Source organism: Ascaphus truei (genome assembly GCF_040206685.1).
Source record: "Ascaphus truei isolate aAscTru1 chromosome 13 unlocalized genomic scaffold, aAscTru1.hap1 SUPER_13_unloc_3, whole genome shotgun sequence".
Taxonomy (NCBI): Eukaryota; Metazoa; Chordata; class Amphibia; order Anura; family Ascaphidae; genus Ascaphus; species Ascaphus truei.
The window spans coordinates 255,861-268,004 of NW_027453847.1; the positions used below are offsets into that span (position 1 = coordinate 255,861).

Sequence of the window (12,144 nt, forward strand, 5' to 3'; positions counted from 1 at the left end):
GCCGGAGGTAGGGTAGATGAAGAAAGCCACCCCAGAAATATGGTGTCCCCCTGTCTCTCCGCCAGCTGAAATGACAGAGCTGAGCGGTGTTCAAAGTGATTGCTTCTTCCTTTTAAAACCAAGAAGAAGTACCTTGCGGCGAAGCTTGGCTTCTCTGGGTGCTTGTTGGATGGGCGGGGGAGGGGCTGTCTTGGATCTATGTTGTTTGACAAATATTCGCTGCTGCACAAATGTTTGCATGGAATGGCCTAAGCTGATCCTTGCTGCAGGTTCTGGCTCAGATACTAGGCCTCAGCTACTGTGGTGCTTGCCGCTGCTGGATGCTGCTGCTGCTGCTGCCACTGCACCAATGACCAAGCTGCTCTCTCCACAAGGGTGACACTTGTCCTGGGACAGGGCTAGTTGCCCCCCAGCGCCATTCCAACTCATACTTACCTGGCAGAGGAGTAAATTATGCAGCCACGATCCTGCAGGTGGCTCTCCCAGAGCGAGGCTTGCTCATTGCACTTGGAGCTAGCTGACCTCTGCGATTTCCCCACATGCGGGAAACTCGACTGCACAATTTCTGGTAGTGGGGGACTGCGTGCGCGCTCTCCCCTGTTTTTCGACTGTTAGAAAAAACAGAAACAAAAATCAACAACAACAACAACAACCACCACCACCCACAGCACAGGTGTTTGTTCAGACAAGCTGCTATTGCCACTGCTTGGGCTTTGGGCCTGGTCAATAACTGTGGCATAAAAGGAGCAAACCCAACTAGCCAGGTAGCAACATCTCAAACAGGGAGAAATGACAATTAGGCACCTGCGCAGACATTTAGGAATAAATTCAGGTGGATTGGGAAATAGGGAAACACATATAATTCATGAAAAAAACATTCTAAACAAAAAGGGCCAAGAACTGTAGAATATGAGTCGCTGCAGCAGCAGCAGCAGCAGCAGTAAAAATGTATCCCTCTCTTTCCAATGTCCACCTCTCTGGCTGATTGTTTTCTTTTCTTTTTTTGGTTTGAGATACGAATCTCTCTATTATTATACTGAGATAAGTGCAATACACAATGTATAGGTGATTTCAAAGTCACAATTGTATGTTTGATGCCTTTTGAAATATTGTATAAAGCAGCACATTTACAAACAAATCTGGATTCATTTTTTTTTTTTAAATGGCCGTTCCTTGCAGGATATGGGGTTTTTATTTCACCCCCTCCCCACCCTAGTTCTACATGGTATGTATGGGTCTCTGTAGCCAGACCACCCCATGTGATGATATCACAAAGGGAGTATACAGTACGTTCTAGAGTTTCTAGGCTCCAAAGTAACAAAGAGCGGCATTTAAAACCAACAGATTGCAAACTATCTGCTGAGTGGTGCAAAAAACAATATCTATCTATCTATCTATCTCTATCCAGGGAGCAGCAGACAGTGTTAGCTTGCTTCTATATTTATGCAAATGCCAGGTAAGCAGCTATGCTGGTAAAGGGCAAAGTGACAAGTGTGCCAGCAGGACAGGGCACCTCTCCAGCAGCAGCAGCAGCAGCAGCAGCAGCAGCAGGTGTCAGTGGAGGTCAGAAAAAGTGAGTGCCGGCAGGTAGGGTAGATGAAGAAAGCCACCCCAGAAATATGGTGTCCCCCTGTCTCTCCGCCAGCTGAAATGACAGAGCTGAGCGGTGTTCAAAGTGATTGCTTCTTCCTTTTAAAACCAAGAAGAAGTACCTTGCGGCGAAGCTTGGCTTCTCTGGGTGCTTGTTGGATGGGCGGGGGAGGGGCTGTCTTGGATCTATGTTGTTTGACAAATATTCGCTGCTGCACAAATGTTTGCATGGAATGGCCTAAGCTGATCCTTGCTGCAGGTTCTGGCTCAGATACTAGGCCTCAGCTACTGTGGTGCTTGCCGCTGCTGGATGCTGCTGCTGCTGCTGCCACTGCACCAATGACCAAGCTGCTCTCTCCACAAGGGTGACACTTGTCCTGGGACAGGGCTAGTTGCCCCCCAGCGCCATTCCAACTCATACTTACCTGGCAGAGGAGTAAATTATGCAGCCACGATCCTGCAGGTGGCTCTCCCAGAGCGAGGCTTGCTCATTGCACTTGGAGCTAGCTGACCTCTGCGATTTCCCCACATGCGGGAAACTCGACTGCACAATTTCTGGTAGTGGGGGACTGCGTGCGCGCTCTCCCCTGTTTTTCGACTGTTAGAAAAAACAGAAACAAAAATCAACAACAACAACAACAACAACCACCACCACCCACAGCACAGGTGTTTGTTCAGACAAGCTGCTATTGCCACTGCTTGGGCTTTGGGCCTGGTCAATAACTGTGGCATAAAAGGAGCAAACCCAACTAGCCAGGTAGCAACATCTCAAACAGGGAGAAATGACAATTAGGCACCTGCGCAGACATTTAGGAATAAATTCAGGTGGATTGGGAAATAGGGAAACACATATAATTCATGAAAAAAACATTCTAAACAAAAAGGGCCAAGAACTGTAGAATATGAGTCGCTGCAGCAGCAGCAGCAGTAAAAATGTATCCCTCTCTTTCCAATGCCCACCTCTCTGGCTGATTGTTTTCTTTTCTTTTTTTGGTTTGAGATACGAATCTCTCTATTATTATACTGAGATAAGTGCAATACACAATGTATAGGTGATTTCAAAGTCACAATTGTATGTTTGATGCCTTTTGAAATATTGTATAAAGCAGCACATTTACAAACAAATCTGGATTCATTTTTTTTTTTTAAATGGCCGTTCCTTGCAGGATATGGGGTTTTTATTTCACCCCCTCCCCACCCTAGTTCTACATGGTATGTATGGGTCTCTGTAGCCAGACCACCCCATGTGATGATATCACAAAGGGAGTATACAGTACGTTCTAGAGTTTCTAGGCTCCAAAGTAACAAAGAGCGGCATTTAAAACCAACAGATTGCAAACTATCTGCTGAGTGGTGCAAAAAACAATATCTATCTATCTATCTATCTATCTCTATCCAGGGAGCAGCAGACAGTGTTAGCTTGCTTCTATATTTATGCAAATGCCAGGTAAGCAGCTATGCTGGTAAAGGGCAAAGTGACAAGTGTGCCAGCAGGACAGGGCACCTCTCCAGCAGCAGCAGCAGCAGCAGCAGCAGGTGTCAGTGGAGGTCAGAAAAAGTGAGTGCCGGCAGGTAGGGTAGATGAAGAAAGCCACCCCAGAAATATGGTGTCCCCCTGTCTCTCCGCCAGCTGAAATGACAGAGCTGAGCGGTGTTCAAAGTGATTGCTTCTTCCTTTTAAAACCAAGAAGAAGTACCTTGCGGCGAAGCTTGGCTTCTCTGGGTGCTTGTTGGATGGGCGGGGGAGGGGCTGTCTTGGATCTATGTTGTTTGACAAATATTCGCTGCTGCACAAATGTTTGCATGGAATGGCCTAAGCTGATCCTTGCTGCAGGTTCTGGCTCAGATACTAGGCCTCAGCTACTGTGGTGCTTGCCGCTGCTGGATGCTGCTGCTGCTGCTGCCACTGCACCAATGACCAAGCTGCTCTCTCCACAAGGGTGACACTTGTCCTGGGACAGGGCTAGTTGCCCCCCAGCGCCATTCCAACTCATACTTACCTGGCAGAGGAGTAAATTATGCAGCCACGATCCTGCAGGTGGCTCTCCCAGAGCGAGGCTTGCTCATTGCACTTGGAGCTAGCTGACCTCTGCGATTTCCCCACATGCGGGAAACTCGACTGCACAATTTCTGGTAGTGGGGGACTGCGTGCGCGCTCTCCCCTGTTTTTCGACTGTTAGAAAAAACAGAAACAAAAATCAACAACAACAACAACAACCACCACCACCCACAGCACAGGTGTTTGTTCAGACAAGCTGCTATTGCCACTGCTTGGGCTTTGGGCCTGGTCAATAACTGTGGCATAAAAGGAGCACCCACCCACCCACCCACCCACCAACTAGCCAGGTAGCAACATCTCAAACAGGGAGAAATGACAATTAGGCACCTGCGCAGACATTTAGGAATAAATTCAGGTGGATTGGGAAATAGGGAAACACATATAATTCATGAAAAAAACATTCTAAACAAAAAGGGCCAAGAACTGTAGAATATGAGTCGCTGCAGCAGCAGCAGCAGCAGCAGTAAAAATGTATCCCTCTCTTTCCAATGTCCACCTCTCTGGCTGATTGTTTTCTTTTCTTTTTTTGGTTTGAGATACGAATCTCTCTATTATTATACTGAGATAAGTGCAATACACAATGTATAGGTGATTTCAAAGTCACAATTGTATGTTTGATGCCTTTTGAAATATTGTATAAAGCAGCACATTTACAAACAAATCTGGATTCATTTTTTTTTTTTAAATGGCCGTTCCTTGCAGGATATGGGGTTTTTATTTCACCCCCTCCCCACCCTAGTTCTACATGGTATGTATGGGTCTCTGTAGCCAGACCACCCCATGTGATGATATCACAAAGGGAGTATACAGTACGTTCTAGAGTTTCTAGGCTCCAAAGTAACAAAGAGCGGCATTTAAAACCAACAGATTGCAAACTATCTGCTGAGTGGTGCAAAAAACAATATCTATCTATCTATCTATCTCTATCCAGGGAGCAGCAGACAGTGTTAGCTTGCTTCTATATTTATGCAAATGCCAGGTAAGCAGCTATGCTGGTAAAGGGCAAAGTGACAAGTGTGCCAGCAGGACAGGGCACCTCTCCAGCAGCAGCAGCAGCAGCAGCAGCAGCAGCAGCAGCAGGTGTCAGTGGAGGTCAGAAAAAGTGAGTGCCGGCAGGTAGGGTAGATGAAGAAAGCCACCCCAGAAATATGGTGTCCCCCTGTCTCTCCGCCAGCTGAAATGACAGAGCTGAGCGGTGTTCAAAGTGATTGCTTCTTCCTTTTAAAACCAAGAAGAAGTACCTTGCGGCGAAGCTTGGCTTCTCTGGGTGCTTGTTGGATGGGCGGGGGAGGGGCTGTCTTGGATCTATGTTGTTTGACAAATATTCGCTGCTGCACAAATGTTTGCATGGAATGGCCTAAGCTGATCCTTGCTGCAGGTTCTGGCTCAGATACTAGGCCTCAGCTACTGTGGTGCTTGCCGCTGCTGGATGCTGCTGCTGCTGCTGCCACTGCACCAATGACCAAGCTGCTCTCTCCACAAGGGTGACACTTGTCCTGGGACAGGGCTAGTTGCCCCCCAGCGCCATTCCAACTCATACTTACCTGGCAGAGGAGTAAATTATGCAGCCACGATCCTGCAGGTGGCTCTCCCAGAGCGAGGCTTGCTCATTGCACTTGGAGCTAGCTGACCTCTGCGATTTCCCCACATGCGGGAAACTCGACTGCACAATTTCTGGTAGTGGGGGACTGCGTGCGCGCTCTCCCCTGTTTTTCGACTGTTAGAAAAAACAGAAACAAAAATCAACAACAACAACAACAACAACCACCACCACCCACAGCACAGGTGTTTGTTCAGACAAGCTGCTATTGCCACTGCTTGGGCTTTGGGCCTGGTCAATAACTGTGGCATAAAAGGAGCAAACCCAACTAGCCAGGTAGCAACATCTCAAACAGGGAGAAATGACAATTAGGCACCTGCGCAGACATTTAGGAATAAATTCAGGTGGATTGGGAAATAGGGAAACACATATAATTCATGAAAAAAACATTCTAAACAAAAAGGGCCAAGAACTGTAGAATATGAGTCGCTGCAGCAGCAGCAGCAGCAGCAGTAAAAATGTATCCCTCTCTTTCCAATGTCCACCTCTCTGGCTGATTGTTTTCTTTTCTTTTTTTGGTTTGAGATACGAATCTCTCTATTATTATACTGAGATAAGTGCAATACACAATGTATAGGTGATTTCAAAGTCACAATTGTATGTTTGATGCCTTTTGAAATATTGTATAAAGCAGCACATTTACAAACAAATCTGGATTCATTTTTTTTTTTTAAATGGCCGTTCCTTGCAGGATATGGGGTTTTTATTTCACCCCCTCCCCACCCTAGTTCTACATGGTATGTATGGGTCTCTGTAGCCAGACCACCCCATGTGATGATATCACAAAGGGAGTATACAGTACGTTCTAGAGTTTCTAGGCTCCAAAGTAACAAAGAGCGGCATTTAAAACCAACAGATTGCAAACTATCTGCTGAGTGGTGCAAAAAACAATATCTATCTATCTATCTATCTCTATCCAGGGAGCAGCAGACAGTGTTAGCTTGCTTCTATATTTATGCAAATGCCAGGTAAGCAGCTATGCTGGTAAAGGGCAAAGTGACAAGTGTGCCAGCAGGACAGGGCACCTCTCCAGCAGCAGCAGCAGCAGCAGCAGCAGCAGGTGTCAGTGGAGGTCAGAAAAAGTGAGTGCCGGCAGGTAGGGTAGATGAAGAAAGCCACCCCAGAAATATGGTGTCCCCCTGTCTCTCCGCCAGCTGAAATGACAGAGCTGAGCGGTGTTCAAAGTGATTGCTTCTTCCTTTTAAAACCAAGAAGAAGTACCTTGCGGCGAAGCTTGGCTTCTCTGGGTGCTTGTTGGATGGGCGGGGGAGGGGCTGTCTTGGATCTATGTTGTTTGACAAATATTCGCTGCTGCACAAATGTTTGCATGGAATGGCCTAAGCTGATCCTTGCTGCAGGTTCTGGCTCAGATACTAGGCCTCAGCTACTGTGGTGCTTGCCGCTGCTGGATGCTGCTGCTGCTGCTGCCACTGCACCAATGACCAAGCTGCTCTCTCCACAAGGGTGACACTTGTCCTGGGACAGGGCTAGTTGCCCCCCAGCGCCATTCCAACTCATACTTACCTGGCAGAGGAGTAAATTATGCAGCCACGATCCTGCAGGTGGCTCTCCCAGAGCGAGGCTTGCTCATTGCACTTGGAGCTAGCTGACCTCTGCGATTTCCCCACATGCGGGAAACTCGACTGCACAATTTCTGGTAGTGGGGGACTGCGTGCGCGCTCTCCCCTGTTTTTCGACTGTTAGAAAAAACAGAAACAAAAATCAACAACAACAACAACAACAACCACCACCACCCACAGCACAGGTGTTTGTTCAGACAAGCTGCTATTGCCACTGCTTGGGCTTTGGGCCTGGTCAATAACTGTGGCATAAAAGGAGCAAACCCAACTAGCCAGGTAGCAACATCTCAAACAGGGAGAAATGACAATTAGGCACCTGCGCAGACATTTAGGAATAAATTCAGGTGGATTGGGAAATAGGGAAACACATATAATTCATGAAAAAAACATTCTAAACAAAAAGGGCCAAGAACTGTAGAATATGAGTCGCTGCAGCAGCAGCAGCAGTAAAAATGTATCCCTCTCTTTCCAATGCCCACCTCTCTGGCTGATTGTTTTCTTTTCTTTTTTTGGTTTGAGATACGAATCTCTCTATTATTATACTGAGATAAGTGCAATACACAATGTATAGGTGATTTCAAAGTCACAATTGTATGTTTGATGCCTTTTGAAATATTGTATAAAGCAGCACATTTACAAACAAATCTGGATTCATTTTTTTTTTTTAAATGGCCGTTCCTTGCAGGATATGGGGTTTTTATTTCACCCCCTCCCCACCCTAGTTCTACATGGTATGTATGGGTCTCTGTAGCCAGACCACCCCATGTGATGATATCACAAAGGGAGTATACAGTACGTTCTAGAGTTTCTAGGCTCCAAAGTAACAAAGAGCGGCATTTAAAACCAACAGATTGCAAACTATCTGCTGAGTGGTGCAAAAAACAATATCTATCTATCTATCTATCTATCTCTATCCAGGGAGCAGCAGACAGTGTTAGCTTGCTTCTATATTTATGCAAATGCCAGGTAAGCAGCTATGCTGGTAAAGGGCAAAGTGACAAGTGTGCCAGCAGGACAGGGCACCTCTCCAGCAGCAGCAGCAGCAGCAGCAGCAGGTGTCAGTGGAGGTCAGAAAAAGTGAGTGCCGGCAGGTAGGGTAGATGAAGAAAGCCACCCCAGAAATATGGTGTCCCCCTGTCTCTCCGCCAGCTGAAATGACAGAGCTGAGCGGTGTTCAAAGTGATTGCTTCTTCCTTTTAAAACCAAGAAGAAGTACCTTGCGGCGAAGCTTGGCTTCTCTGGGTGCTTGTTGGATGGGCGGGGGAGGGGCTGTCTTGGATCTATGTTGTTTGACAAATATTCGCTGCTGCACAAATGTTTGCATGGAATGGCCTAAGCTGATCCTTGCTGCAGGTTCTGGCTCAGATACTAGGCCTCAGCTACTGTGGTGCTTGCCGCTGCTGGATGCTGCTGCTGCTGCTGCCACTGCACCAATGACCAAGCTGCTCTCTCCACAAGGGTGACACTTGTCCTGGGACAGGGCTAGTTGCCCCCCAGCGCCATTCCAACTCATACTTACCTGGCAGAGGAGTAAATTATGCAGCCACGATCCTGCAGGTGGCTCTCCCAGAGCGAGGCTTGCTCATTGCACTTGGAGCTAGCTGACCTCTGCGATTTCCCCACATGCGGGAAACTCGACTGCACAATTTCTGGTAGTGGGGGACTGCGTGCGCGCTCTCCCCTGTTTTTCGACTGTTAGAAAAAACAGAAACAAAAATCAACAACAACAACAACAACAACCACCACCACCCACAGCACAGGTGTTTGTTCAGACAAGCTGCTATTGCCACTGCTTGGGCTTTGGGCCTGGTCAATAACTGTGGCATAAAAGGAGCAAACCCAACTAGCCAGGTAGCAACATCTCAAACAGGGAGAAATGACAATTAGGCACCTGCGCAGACATTTAGGAATAAATTCAGGTGGATTGGGAAATAGGGAAACACATATAATTCATGAAAAAAACATTCTAAACAAAAAGGGCCAAGAACTGTAGAATATGAGTCGCTGCAGCAGCAGCAGCAGCAGCAGTAAAAATGTATCCCTCTCTTTCCAATGTCCACCTCTCTGGCTGATTGTTTTCTTTTCTTTTTTTGGTTTGAGATACGAATCTCTCTATTATTATACTGAGATAAGTGCAATACACAATGTATAGGTGATTTCAAAGTCACAATTGTATGTTTGATGCCTTTTGAAATATTGTATAAAGCAGCACATTTACAAACAAATCTGGATTCATTTTTTTTTTTTAAATGGCCGTTCCTTGCAGGATATGGGGTTTTTATTTCACCCCCTCCCCACCCTAGTTCTACATGGTATGTATGGGTCTCTGTAGCCAGACCACCCCATGTGATGATATCACAAAGGGAGTATACAGTACGTTCTAGAGTTTCTAGGCTCCAAAGTAACAAAGAGCGGCATTTAAAACCAACAGATTGCAAACTATCTGCTGAGTGGTGCAAAAAACAATATCTATCTATCTATCTATCTCTATCCAGGGAGCAGCAGACAGTGTTAGCTTGCTTCTATATTTATGCAAATGCCAGGTAAGCAGCTATGCTGGTAAAGGGCAAAGTGACAAGTGTGCCAGCAGGACAGGGCACCTCTCCAGCAGCAGCAGCAGCAGCAGCAGCAGCAGCAGGTGTCAGTGGAGGTCAGAAAAAGTGAGTGCCGGCAGGTAGGGTAGATGAAGAAAGCCACCCCAGAAATATGGTGTCCCCCTGTCTCTCCGCCAGCTGAAATGACAGAGCTGAGCGGTGTTCAAAGTGATTGCTTCTTCCTTTTAAAACCAAGAAGAAGTACCTTGCGGCGAAGCTTGGCTTCTCTGGGTGCTTGTTGGATGGGCGGGGGAGGGGCTGTCTTGGATCTATGTTGTTTGACAAATATTCGCTGCTGCACAAATGTTTGCATGGAATGGCCTAAGCTGATCCTTGCTGCAGGTTCTGGCTCAGATACTAGGCCTCAGCTACTGTGGTGCTTGCCGCTGCTGGATGCTGCTGCTGCTGCTGCCACTGCACCAATGACCAAGCTGCTCTCTCCACAAGGGTGACACTTGTCCTGGGACAGGGCTAGTTGCCCCCCAGCGCCATTCCAACTCATACTTACCTGGCAGAGGAGTAAATTATGCAGCCACGATCCTGCAGGTGGCTCTCCCAGAGCGAGGCTTGCTCATTGCACTTGGAGCTAGCTGACCTCTGCGATTTCCCCACATGCGGGAAACTCGACTGCACAATTTCTGGTAGTGGGGGACTGCGTGCGCGCTCTCCCCTGTTTTTCGACTGTTAGAAAAAACAGAAACAAAAATCAACAACAACAACAACAACAACCACCACCACCCACAGCACAGGTGTTTGTTCAGACAAGCTGCTATTGCCACTGCTTGGGCTTTGGGCCTGGTCAATAACTGTGGCATAAAAGGAGCAAACCCAACTAGCCAGGTAGCAACATCTCAAACAGGGAGAAATGACAATTAGGCACCTGCGCAGACATTTAGGAATAAATTCAGGTGGATTGGGAAATAGGGAAACACATATAATTCATGAAAAAAACATTCTAAACAAAAAGGGCCAAGAACTGTAGAATATGAGTCGCTGCAGCAGCAGCAGCAGTAAAAATGTATCCCTCTCTTTCCAATGCCCACCTCTCTGGCTGATTGTTTTCTTTTCTTTTTTTGGTTTGAGATACGAATCTCTCTATTATTATACTGAGATAAGTGCAATACACAATGTATAGGTGATTTCAAAGTCACAATTGTATGTTTGATGCCTTTTGAAATATTGTATAAAGCAGCACATTTACAAACAAATCTGGATTCATTTTTTTTTTTTAAATGGCCGTTCCTTGCAGGATATGGGGTTTTTATTTCACCCCCTCCCCACCCTAGTTCTACATGGTATGTATGGGTCTCTGTAGCCAGACCACCCCATGTGATGATATCACAAAGGGAGTATACAGTACGTTCTAGAGTTTCTAGGCTCCAAAGTAACAAAGAGCGGCATTTAAAACCAACAGATTGCAAACTATCTGCTGAGTGGTGCAAAAAACAATATCTATCTATCTATCTATCTATCTATCTCTATCCAGGGAGCAGCAGACAGTGTTAGCTTGCTTCTATATTTATGCAAATGCCAGGTAAGCAGCTATGCTGGTAAAGGGCAAAGTGACAAGTGTGCCAGCAGGACAGGGCACCTCTCCAGCAGCAGCAGCAGCAGCAGCAGCAGCAGCAGGTGTCAGTGGAGGTCAGAAAAAGTGAGTGCCGGCAGGTAGGGTAGATGAAGAAAGCCACCCCAGAAATATGGTGTCCCCCTGTCTCTCCGCCAGCTGAAATGACAGAGCTGAGCGGTGTTCAAAGTGATTGCTTCTTCCTTTTAAAACCAAGAAGAAGTACCTTGCGGCGAAGCTTGGCTTCTCTGGGTGCTTGTTGGATGGGCGGGGGAGGGGCTGTCTTGGATCTATGTTGTTTGACAAATATTCGCTGCTGCACAAATGTTTGCATGGAATGGCCTAAGCTGATCCTTGCTGCAGGTTCTGGCTCAGATACTAGGCCTCAGCTACTGTGGTGCTTGCCGCTGCTGGATGCTGCTGCTGCTGCTGCCACTGCACCAATGACCAAGCTGCTCTCTCCACAAGGGTGACACTTGTCCTGGGACAGGGCTAGTTGCCCCCCAGCGCCATTCCAACTCATACTTACCTGGCAGAGGAGTAAATTATGCAGCCACGATCCTGCAGGTGGCTCTCCCAGAGCGAGGCTTGCTCATTGCACTTGGAGCTAGCTGACCTCTGCGATTTCCCCACATGCGGGAAACTCGACTGCACAATTTCTGGTAGTGGGGGACTGCGTGCGCGCTCTCCCCTGTTTTTCGACTGTTAGAAAAAACAGAAACAAAAATCAACAACAACAACAACAACAACCACCACCACCCACAGCACAGGTGTTTGTTCAGACAAGCTGCTATTGCCACTGCTTGGGCTTTGGGCCTGGTCAATAACTGTGGCATAAAAGGAGCAAACCCAACTAGCCAGGTAGCAACATCTCAAACAGGGAGAAATGACAATTAGGCACCTGCGCAGACATTTAGGAATAAATTCAGGTGGATTGGGAAATAGGGAAACACATATAATTCATGAAAAAAACATTCTAAACAAAAAGGGCCAAGAACTGTAGAATATGAGTCGCTGCAGCAGCAGCAGCAGTAAAAATGTATCCCTCTCTTTCCAATGCCCACCTCTCTGGCTGATTGTTTTCTTTTCTTTTTTTGGTTTGAGATACGAATCTCTCTATTATTATACTGAGATAAGTGCAATACACAATGTATAGG

The 12,144-nt window shown here is 46.8% G+C and overlaps 8 pseudogenes; all 8 read left to right on the forward strand.

The window, feature by feature from the left end:
- Positions 1–427: 427 nt before the first annotated feature.
- Positions 428–600, forward strand: LOC142473926 (U1 spliceosomal RNA; annotated as a pseudogene).
- A 1,407-nt stretch (positions 601–2,007) lies between these two features.
- On the forward strand, positions 2,008–2,180 carry LOC142473927 (U1 spliceosomal RNA; annotated as a pseudogene).
- Positions 2,181–3,582: 1,402 nt separating this feature from the next.
- LOC142473928 (U1 spliceosomal RNA) lies at positions 3,583–3,755 on the forward strand (annotated as a pseudogene).
- Positions 3,756–5,185: 1,430 nt separating this feature from the next.
- LOC142473930 (U1 spliceosomal RNA) lies at positions 5,186–5,358 on the forward strand (annotated as a pseudogene).
- A 1,407-nt stretch (positions 5,359–6,765) lies between these two features.
- Positions 6,766–6,938, forward strand: LOC142473932 (U1 spliceosomal RNA; annotated as a pseudogene).
- Positions 6,939–8,340: 1,402 nt separating this feature from the next.
- Positions 8,341–8,513, forward strand: LOC142473933 (U1 spliceosomal RNA; annotated as a pseudogene).
- Positions 8,514–9,923: 1,410 nt separating this feature from the next.
- LOC142473934 (U1 spliceosomal RNA) lies at positions 9,924–10,096 on the forward strand (annotated as a pseudogene).
- A 1,412-nt stretch (positions 10,097–11,508) lies between these two features.
- On the forward strand, positions 11,509–11,681 carry LOC142473935 (U1 spliceosomal RNA; annotated as a pseudogene).
- Positions 11,682–12,144: the final 463 nt, after the last annotated feature.